Source organism: Sciurus carolinensis, chromosome 3, assembly GCF_902686445.1.
Source record: "Sciurus carolinensis chromosome 3, mSciCar1.2, whole genome shotgun sequence".
In the NCBI taxonomy this organism is placed as follows: domain Eukaryota; kingdom Metazoa; phylum Chordata; class Mammalia; order Rodentia; family Sciuridae; genus Sciurus; species Sciurus carolinensis.
This window is the reverse complement of record NC_062215.1, coordinates 71,161,535-71,171,179: the sequence shown is the minus strand read 5'-3', so window position 1 is coordinate 71,171,179 and position 9,645 is coordinate 71,161,535. Positions and strand designations below refer to the sequence as shown.

General features: G+C 37.9%; 1 pseudogene; it reads left to right on the top strand.

Annotated features, from left to right (window-relative positions):
- The first annotated feature begins 254 nt into the window (after positions 1-254).
- Positions 255-924, top strand: LOC124980403 (40S ribosomal protein S2-like; annotated as a pseudogene).
- The last annotated feature ends 8,721 nt before the right edge of the window (positions 925-9,645 follow it).

Sequence of the window (9,645 nt, the reverse complement as noted above, 5' to 3'; positions counted from 1 at the left end):
CAGGCCTGGATTCAATTCCCAGTTCTGAAAAAAATTTTTTCTTCCAAAATAAAAAATAAGAACAAATGCTTATCTGTGGAAACACCAAATGGTGGATGACACCGGTGCAGTGGGAGGGCCCGAGGGTCTGGGGGCCCCCAGAGCCCCCAATGGGTGGCCGAGGCAGCAGCCGAGGTGGGGGACCGGGCAGGGGCCACTGCGCTCGCGGAGGCAAGGCCGAAGACAAGGAGTGGATCCCAGTCACCAAGTTGGGCCGCCTGGTCAAGGACATGAAGACTAAGTCCGTAGAGGAGCTCTACCTCTTTGCCTATCAAGGAGTTTGAGATCATCGACTTCTTTCTGGGGGCGTCACTGAAGGATGAGGTTTTGAAGATCATGCCTGTATGAAGCAAACTCGTGCTGGCCAGTGGACCAGGTTTAAGGCATTTGTTGCCACTGGGGACTACAGTGGTCATGTTAGACCGGATAAAGTGCTCCAAGGAGGTAGCCACTGCTATCCGAGGGCCATCATCCTGGCCAAGCTCTCCATTGTTCCTGTGCGGAGAGGCTACTGGGGGAACAAGATTGGCAAGCCCCACACTGTCCCTTGCAAGGTGACTGGACGTTTTGGTTCCGTGCTGTGTGGCTCATCCCTGCCCCGACAGGTACTGGCATTGTCTCAGCTCCTGTGCCCAAGAAGCTGCTGCTGACGGCTGTATTGATGACTGCTACACTTCTGCCAGGGGCTGCACCGCCACCTTGGGCAGTTTCGCTAAGGCCACCTTGGATGCCATCTCCAAGACATACAGCTATTTGACTCCCGATCTCTGGAAAGAAACTGTGTTCACCAAGTCTCCCTATCAGGAATTCACTGACCATCTTGTGAAAACCCACATCAGAGTCTCTGTACAGAGGACCCTGGCTCCAGCTGTGGCTACAACATAGAGTTTTTATACTAAAATAAAATAAATAAAATAAAAAATAAAGTGAATGAAACCTGGAAAAAAAAAAGAATAAGTAAATAGGGCTGGGGTTGTGACTCAGTGGTAGAGCACTCGCTTAGCATATGTGAGGCACTGGGTTTGATGATTAGCACCACCTTAAAAAATAAATAAATTAAAAATATTGTGTCCATCTATAGCTAAAAATATTTTTAAAAAGAATAAGTAGATAAATAAAAGAAAAAAGCCTTCTATCATGCATTTGACTTTTGATAAATCAAGTAATAAATTTAAAATACTTTTAAGTGACAATGTATTTTATCAAATCTTTGCCTTAACATTGACAGGAATATTTATAGAATTTGCAATTCACCTTGATGGTGTAAGTCTCCCAACATTTTAAGTCTGATATGTATACCAAGACTATCATATACAGTATTTGTTTTTTTACTTATCACATATTCTTTTAGTGCCTAATATGGGCCAGGCATTATTCCAGGTGGCAAGAACATAGAATGAACAAAACTGACCTCTATTTGAAGCACTTATCATTAGCGCTGTCTAAAATTAGGCTCCAATACAAATAGACTTTCATAGAATTGGAAAAATACAGTGTTGAACAATGTAAGTCTAAAATGTAAGCAAACAATTAGAAGAGACAAAGTAGTAAATCTGATCAGAAAACAGTACAGATCATAAATATTCATGCTGCCAATAGCAGTTCTGATTAGAATTATTATTTTGTTCATCTTGAAAGTTGAATGTCAAGAGAAATTTTGCTAAATCTCATGGAAGTTACTGAAAATTTTAGTGAAAGTTGCTCATTTTATTTTGATAAAGTAAATTTGGCAAATAGCCACATTCCAGACATGTACTGTTCAGTGATTAGGGCAAATCAGACCTACTTTTTGTACCCTACTGATGTTCTTGCTAGGAATAGTCCTAAATGTGGATATGAAAGTAAGAATGAGAGTCACATTTTTCTACTTGGAAAGCAATCTCATTTGGCAAATATTTTACAGATTATATTTGGGCAAAAAAATTGACTTCTTTAAATAAAATTTTTAGACATTTTTAACTAAATTTGCAGTCACAGGGGAAGCATAATTTCAATACCATCAGGCTATTTAAGGACTCAAAAGACATTACTGTTAGAGCAAGTCAAAAAGACTATTGCCACAGCTACAATATAAAGAAAATATTACAATAAAGGTAGTTTGAATAAACAAAATTAGATACTGTTGCATCTCATATTTTCTGTTGAAACATTTGCTACTTAACTTCCACAAAAAATATTTGTAACATTAAAGAAACATGTTAATTTATTTCATACTGGGAATTGAACCTAGGGGCACCTTACAATTGAGTCACATCCCCAGTCCTTTACATTTTTTATTTCGAGACAGAGTTTTGTTTTGAGTGAGGGTCTCACTAAATTGCTGAGGCTGGCCTCAAACCTGCAATCTTCCTACCTCAGCCTCCCAAATCACTGGGATTATAGGTGTATACCACTGGACCCAGATAAAGAAACATATTTAGATAAAATATTTATATGTTGATCATGGCATTATACTGAAGGTGATTTTTTATTTACATTTAAGGATGGTCTTAAAACATTAAGCAAAATGAAAAAAACCAACAGTCTAGTATGACTGTTGTTCTTATTATCATTTTACCATACTGGGGATTGAACCTAGGGGTGCTTTATCACTAAGCCACATCTCCAGCACTAAATGTTTGTGTCCCCCTCTCCAAATTCCTATGTTGAAGCCTAAACCCCCAATGTGATGGTATTAGGAAGTGCGAACTTTGGGGAGATAATTAGGTTATGAGGGAGAGGCCCTCATAATGGAATTAGTGCCATTATAAAACAGACATGGGAGAGATGGTTCATTTCCTGCCCCCTCCATCTCTCCCTCATTCTTTTCCTCTCCCTTTCCTCCCTATGTGAAGATCCAATGAAAATAGGGAAAACCAGGAAGAGAAACTTTGCCAGACACTAGATCTACCAGGGCTTTAATCTCAGTCTTCCAGTTTCTAGAACTGTGAGAATAAATGTCTTGTTTAAGTTACCCCATGGAATATTACAGCAGCCCAAATGGGAGAACCATTATGTGTAGAACGTATGTATATATTAATTGTTATTATTATAATTGTGGCACTGAGGATTGAACCCAGGGGTGCTCTACCATCGAGCTATATCCCCAGTCCTTTTATGTGTGTATGTATGTATTGACACAGTGTAGTTAAGTTGCTGAGGTTGGCCTTGAATTAATGATCCTTCTGCCTCAAACTCCCAAGTCACTGATATTACAGGTATGCCCACTTCCCCAGCTGACACTGTTGTATTTAAATACTAATAAATAACATTTTATGTAAGTGTCATTGCTTTTATTTTATGTTTTGGGACAGATTGTCTTCCTCCTAAATTTGCATGTTGAAGTCCTAATTCCTGTACCTCAGAATATAACTATATTTGGTGATAGGGTCTTTAAAAGAGGTAAAGTTAGAATGAAACTACTAGGGCACACCCAAATCCAATCTAACTGAGATCCTTCTTTTTGTTTTAGTACCACCAGGAATTAAACCCAGAGGTACTTAACCCCTGAACTATATCCCCAACCTGTGTGTGTATCTGTGTCTGTGTGTGTGTGTGTGTGTGTGTGTGTGTGTTGATACTGGGGATTAAACCCAGGGGCACTCAACCACTGAGCCACATCCCCAGCCCTTTTTATTTTATATTTAGAGACAGGGTCTCGCTAAGTTGCTTAGGGCTTCACTATGTTGCTGAGGCTGGCTTGAACTTGGGATTCTCCTGCTTCAGCTTCCCAAACAGCTGGGATTACAAGCATGCACCACTACACCAGTTCCTTTTTTTTTTTTTTTTTTTTTTAGTTTTAAACAAGCTAAGTTGCTAAGGGTCTTGAAAAATTGCTGAGGCTGGTCTCGAACTTGCAATCCTCCTGCCTTTCAAGTTGCTGGGATGACAAGCAGTCACCACTGCTCTGGCTAACTGGTATCCTTCTAAGAAGAGGAAACTTGAATACACAGACTCCATAGGCATGCTGGTGCACAGAGGATAGAATGTACTAGGACACAGGGAGGAGGTAGCCAGCTGCAAACCAAAGAAAGGGGCCTTGGGATACACCAGTCCAGCTCAGACCTAGATCTTGGACTTGTAGGCCATGGAATTGGAGATAATAAATTTCTGTCGTTTAAGTTGTCCAGTCTGCGGAATTTTGTTATGGCAGTCCTAGCAAGTTAATGAACCATATGGAGTAGGGTTTCATCTTACAAATTTGTGGCTTCAGTTATATATATGTGTATTGAAACATGGGTTTCAATGCAAGATATGGTCTTATAATGGACCATAGGTCAAAATATTTAAAAAACACGGAGTAGAAGAAATGAGGGATTTCGCCTTTCACTCTAAAACAAGTCAGTTGAATGAGAAGCTTCCAGAAGGTAAACCTAGAGATATTTTGGCCCCACATTATCTTGGGGAGGAACTAAGGAAAAGATATGGCCTATACGGCTTTGGATTATGTATGGAAAAGATTCTAGAGCAGTGTTATAAAGTGGACTCACGTGATAGAATTTAGGTACAAGATTGAGATCCAAGATGGTGCACTAGAGGGAGGCTGCATTCCTTGTTGTTCCATAACTCGGGTCTCAAGCAGAGGATATCTGTTTCTCGGTGAGGCAGTTTTTGCTGCTTATTGATCCCCTGCTGTTTTTTCCATTTGTCTACTATGATCACCTGCAGTCTGCCAGTATATTGACTACTTCTTGAGTGCAGATTGCTCACTGACTGGCACCTATCATTTGCCATTTGCCTGCCTCTTGCCTGCCCATCACCTGCCTTTCACCTACCCATCACCCACCACCCGAGGACCACCTGCCAATTGTCCACTGCTAGCCAGTAGACCAATTGCACACTGCCAGTGGATCACCAGCTGCCTGTTTTTGCCTGGAGGTTCACTGTCACAGCACCTGCAGCTTTTGGTTACACGTGGCTGCCACCATTTGGAGACAACAGCCAGGACCTGTAGGACCCCTGGCAAGACTGACTGCACCCTGCCTCCAGGATCCCTCCACCAGACCGACCACAACCCGCTTCCAGGACCCCTGCCTAACCATGCCCATACCCATGAGTTGCAACTCCTCATTTGCCAAAACATTTGGAAGCCAGAGCAGCCATCTTGGATTATACTGGAAGCAGTAGCTCCCATCTTTAGGTGGGGAAAATCCATCCTGAGATGCCTGCTGGAGACTGGAAGCTCATTGTCAGTTACTTCTCATACATCAGGCTACTGAAGACCGGGAGGTTTGAATACTAGATGATTGTTATAGTGTAGATTTTTTTTTCTTTTTTATTCCCTTTTTTGAAAAATTTTGTTTTTATTTCTTTACTCTTCTCGCTCTATTTTCCTTTTGTTTACCTGTTTCCTCAGAGTTTCTTTCTCCCTTTTCTCATGCTAACATCCAACTTCTTTTGATTACACTTTCACACTTTCTATGATCTAAAACTTCTATATACTCTTCTTATCTCATTAACAGCTACATCCTACACTCCTCCCCATCCTCTTTGTCCTCCATTAGAAATTGCAGACCTTATTGCAAATTTTTCATTATACTGTAGATAATAATTGAACTCATTCTCTTTATTATGACAATATTGCTAACATCTTCATAGGTGCTATTTGGTTTAGGGTTGCATATTGTCTGTACTAGGCAATGCTAATATTGATCTACCCCTTAAAGAAAAGGTTTTGGAAATCTATAGGGTCACTATAAGTCTATAGGGGGGAAACTACAATACCCCAGATCTGCACTGCTAGAGGGGAAGATACATGAACAACATGAAAAAACAAGAAAATGATCCAAACAAACCTAGATTGTATATTAATAGAATCCAGTGACAGCATGGTAGAACAAATGTCAGAAAAGGAGTTCAGAATATACATAATTAAAATGATTCGTGAAGCAAAGGATGAGATAAGAGAGCAAATGCAGGCAATGAATGATCACTCCAATAAGCAGTTGAAAGAGCAACTGCAGGAAGCAAAACATAATTTCAACAAAGAGATAGAGATTCTCAAAAAACAAAACAAAACAAAATAAAACAAACAACAACAACAACAAAAACAAATGGAAATCCTTGAAATGAAGGAAACAATAAACCAAATGAAAAACTCAAGGGAAAGCTTCACAAGAGACTAGAACACTTGCAAGACAGAACCTCAGACAATGAAGACAAAATATTTAATCTTGAAAATAAAGTTGACCAAACAGAGAAGATGGTAAGAAATCATGAGTGGAACCTCCAAGAACTATGGGACATCATGAAAAGATCAAATTTAGGAATTATTGGGATTGAGGAAGGCACAGAGATACAAACCAAAGGAATGAACAACCTATTCAATAAAATAATATCAGAAAATTTCCCAAACCTGAAAAATAAAATGGAAAATCAAATACAAGAGGCTTACAGAACACCAAATACACAAAATCACAACAGATCCACACCAAGGCACAGTATAATGAAAATGCCTAACATACAAAATAAAGATAGGATTTGGAAGGCTGTGAGAGAAAAGCATCAGATTACATATAGGGGGAAATCAATATGGATATCAGCAGATTTCTCAGTCAGACTCTAAAAGCTAGAAGAGCCTAAAACAGCATGTTTCAAGTTCTGACAGAACATGATTGCCAAACAAGAATCCTATACTCAGCAAAACTAACCTTCAGATTTGAAGGCGAAATAAAATCCTTCCATGATAAACAAAAATTAAAAGAACTTACAAATAGAAAGCCTGCGCTACAGAATATTCTCAGCAAAATATTCCATGAGAAGGAAATGAAAAACAACAATGTGGGTGAGCAAAGGGAGGAAATACCTTAAAGGAAAAGTCAATCAAAGGAGAAACCAAGTCAAGTTAAAAAGCAAAAATAAGCCCAAATCTCTGGGGATACAAATCATATCTCAATAGTAACCCTGAATATTAATGGACTACACTCATCAATCAAAAGACATAGACTGGCAAATTTGATTAAAAAGAAAGGCCCAACAAAATGCTTCCTTCAAGAGACTCATCTCATAGATAAGGACATCCACAAACTAAAGGTGAAAGGATGGGAAAAACCATACCACAAACATGGACTCAAAAAAAAAAAAAAAATCGGGGGTTTCCATCCTTATATCAGATAAAATGTACTTCAAGCCAAAGGTAGTCATAAGGGATAAAGAAGGACATTTCATACTGCTTAAGGGAACCATAACTCAGGAAGTCAAAACGATCATAAATATTTATGCCCCAAACAATGGTGCATCCATGTACATCAAACAAACCCTTCTCAATTACAGGAATCAAATAGACCACAACACAATAATTCTTAGTGATTTTAACACAATGCTGTCACCCCTGGATAGATCTTCCAAACAAAAACAAAACAAAGAAACTACAGAACTCAATAATACAAACAATAACTTAGACTTAATAGACATATATAGAATATTCCATCCATCAATGAGTGAATACACTTTTTTCTCAGAAGCACAAGGCTCCTTCTCTAAAACAGACCATATGTCATGCCACAAAGCATCTCTTAGCAAATACAAAAAAATAGAGATATTACTCTGCATTATATCAGATCATAATGGAATGAAATTAGAAATCAATGATAAAATAAAAAATAGAAGCTACTGCAACACCTGGAGACTCAATAATATGCTATTGAATGAAGCATGAATAACAGAACACATCATGGAGGAGGTAAAAAAATTCTTAGTGGTAAATGAGAAGGATGTTACAACATATCAAAATCTCTGGGACACTATGAAAGCAGTACTAAGAGAAAATTCATTGCATGGAGTGCATTCAAGAAAAGAATAAAAAGTCAACAACTAAATGACCTAACATTACAGCTCAAAGCCTTAGAAAAAGAAGAACAGAACACCAAAAGTAGTAGAAGATAGGAAATAATTAAAATTGGAGCTGAAATCAATGAAATTGAAACAAAAGAAACAATTCAAAAAATTGACAAAACAAAAAGTTGGTTCTTTGAAAAAGTAAACAAAAGAGACAAATACTTAGCCACACTAACAAAGAGAAGGAAAGAGAAGGAGAGAGAATACTCATATTACTAAAATTTGTGATGAAAAATGAAATATCACGACAGACATCACTGAAATACATAGCATAATGAGAAGCTACTTTGAAAATCTATACTCCAACAAAATAGAAAATATCGAAGACATGGACAAATTTCTAGAGACATATGATCCTCCCAAACTGAACCAGGAGGACATACACAATTTCAACAGATCAATTTCAAGCAATGAAATAGAAGAAACCATCAAAAGCCTACCAACCAAGAAAAATCCAGGACCAGACAGATTCTCAGCTGAGTTCTGTAAGACCTTCAAAGAAGAACTCATTCCAATACTTCTCAAAGTATTCCAGGAAATAGAAATGGAGGGAACCCTTCCAAACTCTTTCTATGAAGCTAGTATAACCCTCATACCCAAACCAAAGACACATCGAGGAAAGAAAATTTTAGACCCATATCTCTAATGAATATAGATGCAAAAATCCTTAACAAAATCCTGGCAAATTGCATCCAAAAACATATTAAGAAGATAGTGCACCACGATCAAGTGGGGTTCATCCCGGGAATGTAAGATTGATTCAACATCAATAAATCAATAAATGTAATTCATCACATCAATAGACTTAAGGTTAAGAATCATACGGTTATTTCAACTGACACAGAGAAAGCGTTCAACAAAATACAACACCCCTTCATGCTCAAAACACTAGAAAAAATAGGGATAATAGGAACATACCTCAACATTGTAAAGGCTATTATGCTAAGACCGTGGCCAACATCAATCTTAATGGAGAAAAACTGAAAGCATTCCCTTTAAAAACTGGAACAAGACAGGGATGCTGTCTTTTACCACTTCTATTCAACATCATCCTTGAAATACTAGCCAGAACAATTAGACAGACTAAAGAAATTAAAGGGATATGAATAGGAAAAGAGGAACTCAAGATGTCACTATTTGCTGGTGACATGATTCTATATTTAGAGGATTCAAAAAACTTCACCAGAAAACTTTTAGATCTCATCAATGAATTCAGGAAAATAGCAGGCTATAAAATCAACAAACATAAATCTAAAGCATTTTTATACATAAGCAATGAAACATCTGAAAGGGAAATGAGGAAAACAATTTCGTTCACAATAGCCTCAAAAAAAAAAAAAAAAAAACACTTGGGAATCAATCTACCCAAAGAGGTGAAAGATCTCTACAATGAAAACTACAGAACATTAAAGAAAGAAATTGAAGAAGACCTTAGAAGATGGAAAGATTTCCCATGTTCTTGAAAAGGCAGAATTAATATTATCAAAATGGTCATACTTCCATACCGATTTAATACAATTCCAATTTAAAGTCCCTATGACATTTCTCATAGAACAGAAGAAGCAATCATGAAATTCATCTGGAACAAAAAAAGACCCAGAATAGCCAAAACAATCCTGGGCAGGAAGAATGATATAGGAGGTATCACGATACCAGACCTTAAACTCTACTGTAGAGCAATAGTAACAATATGGCATGGTATTGGCACCAAAATAGACAGGTAGACCAAAGGTATAGAATAGAAGACATGGAGACATACCCACATAAGTACAGTTATCTCATACTAGACAA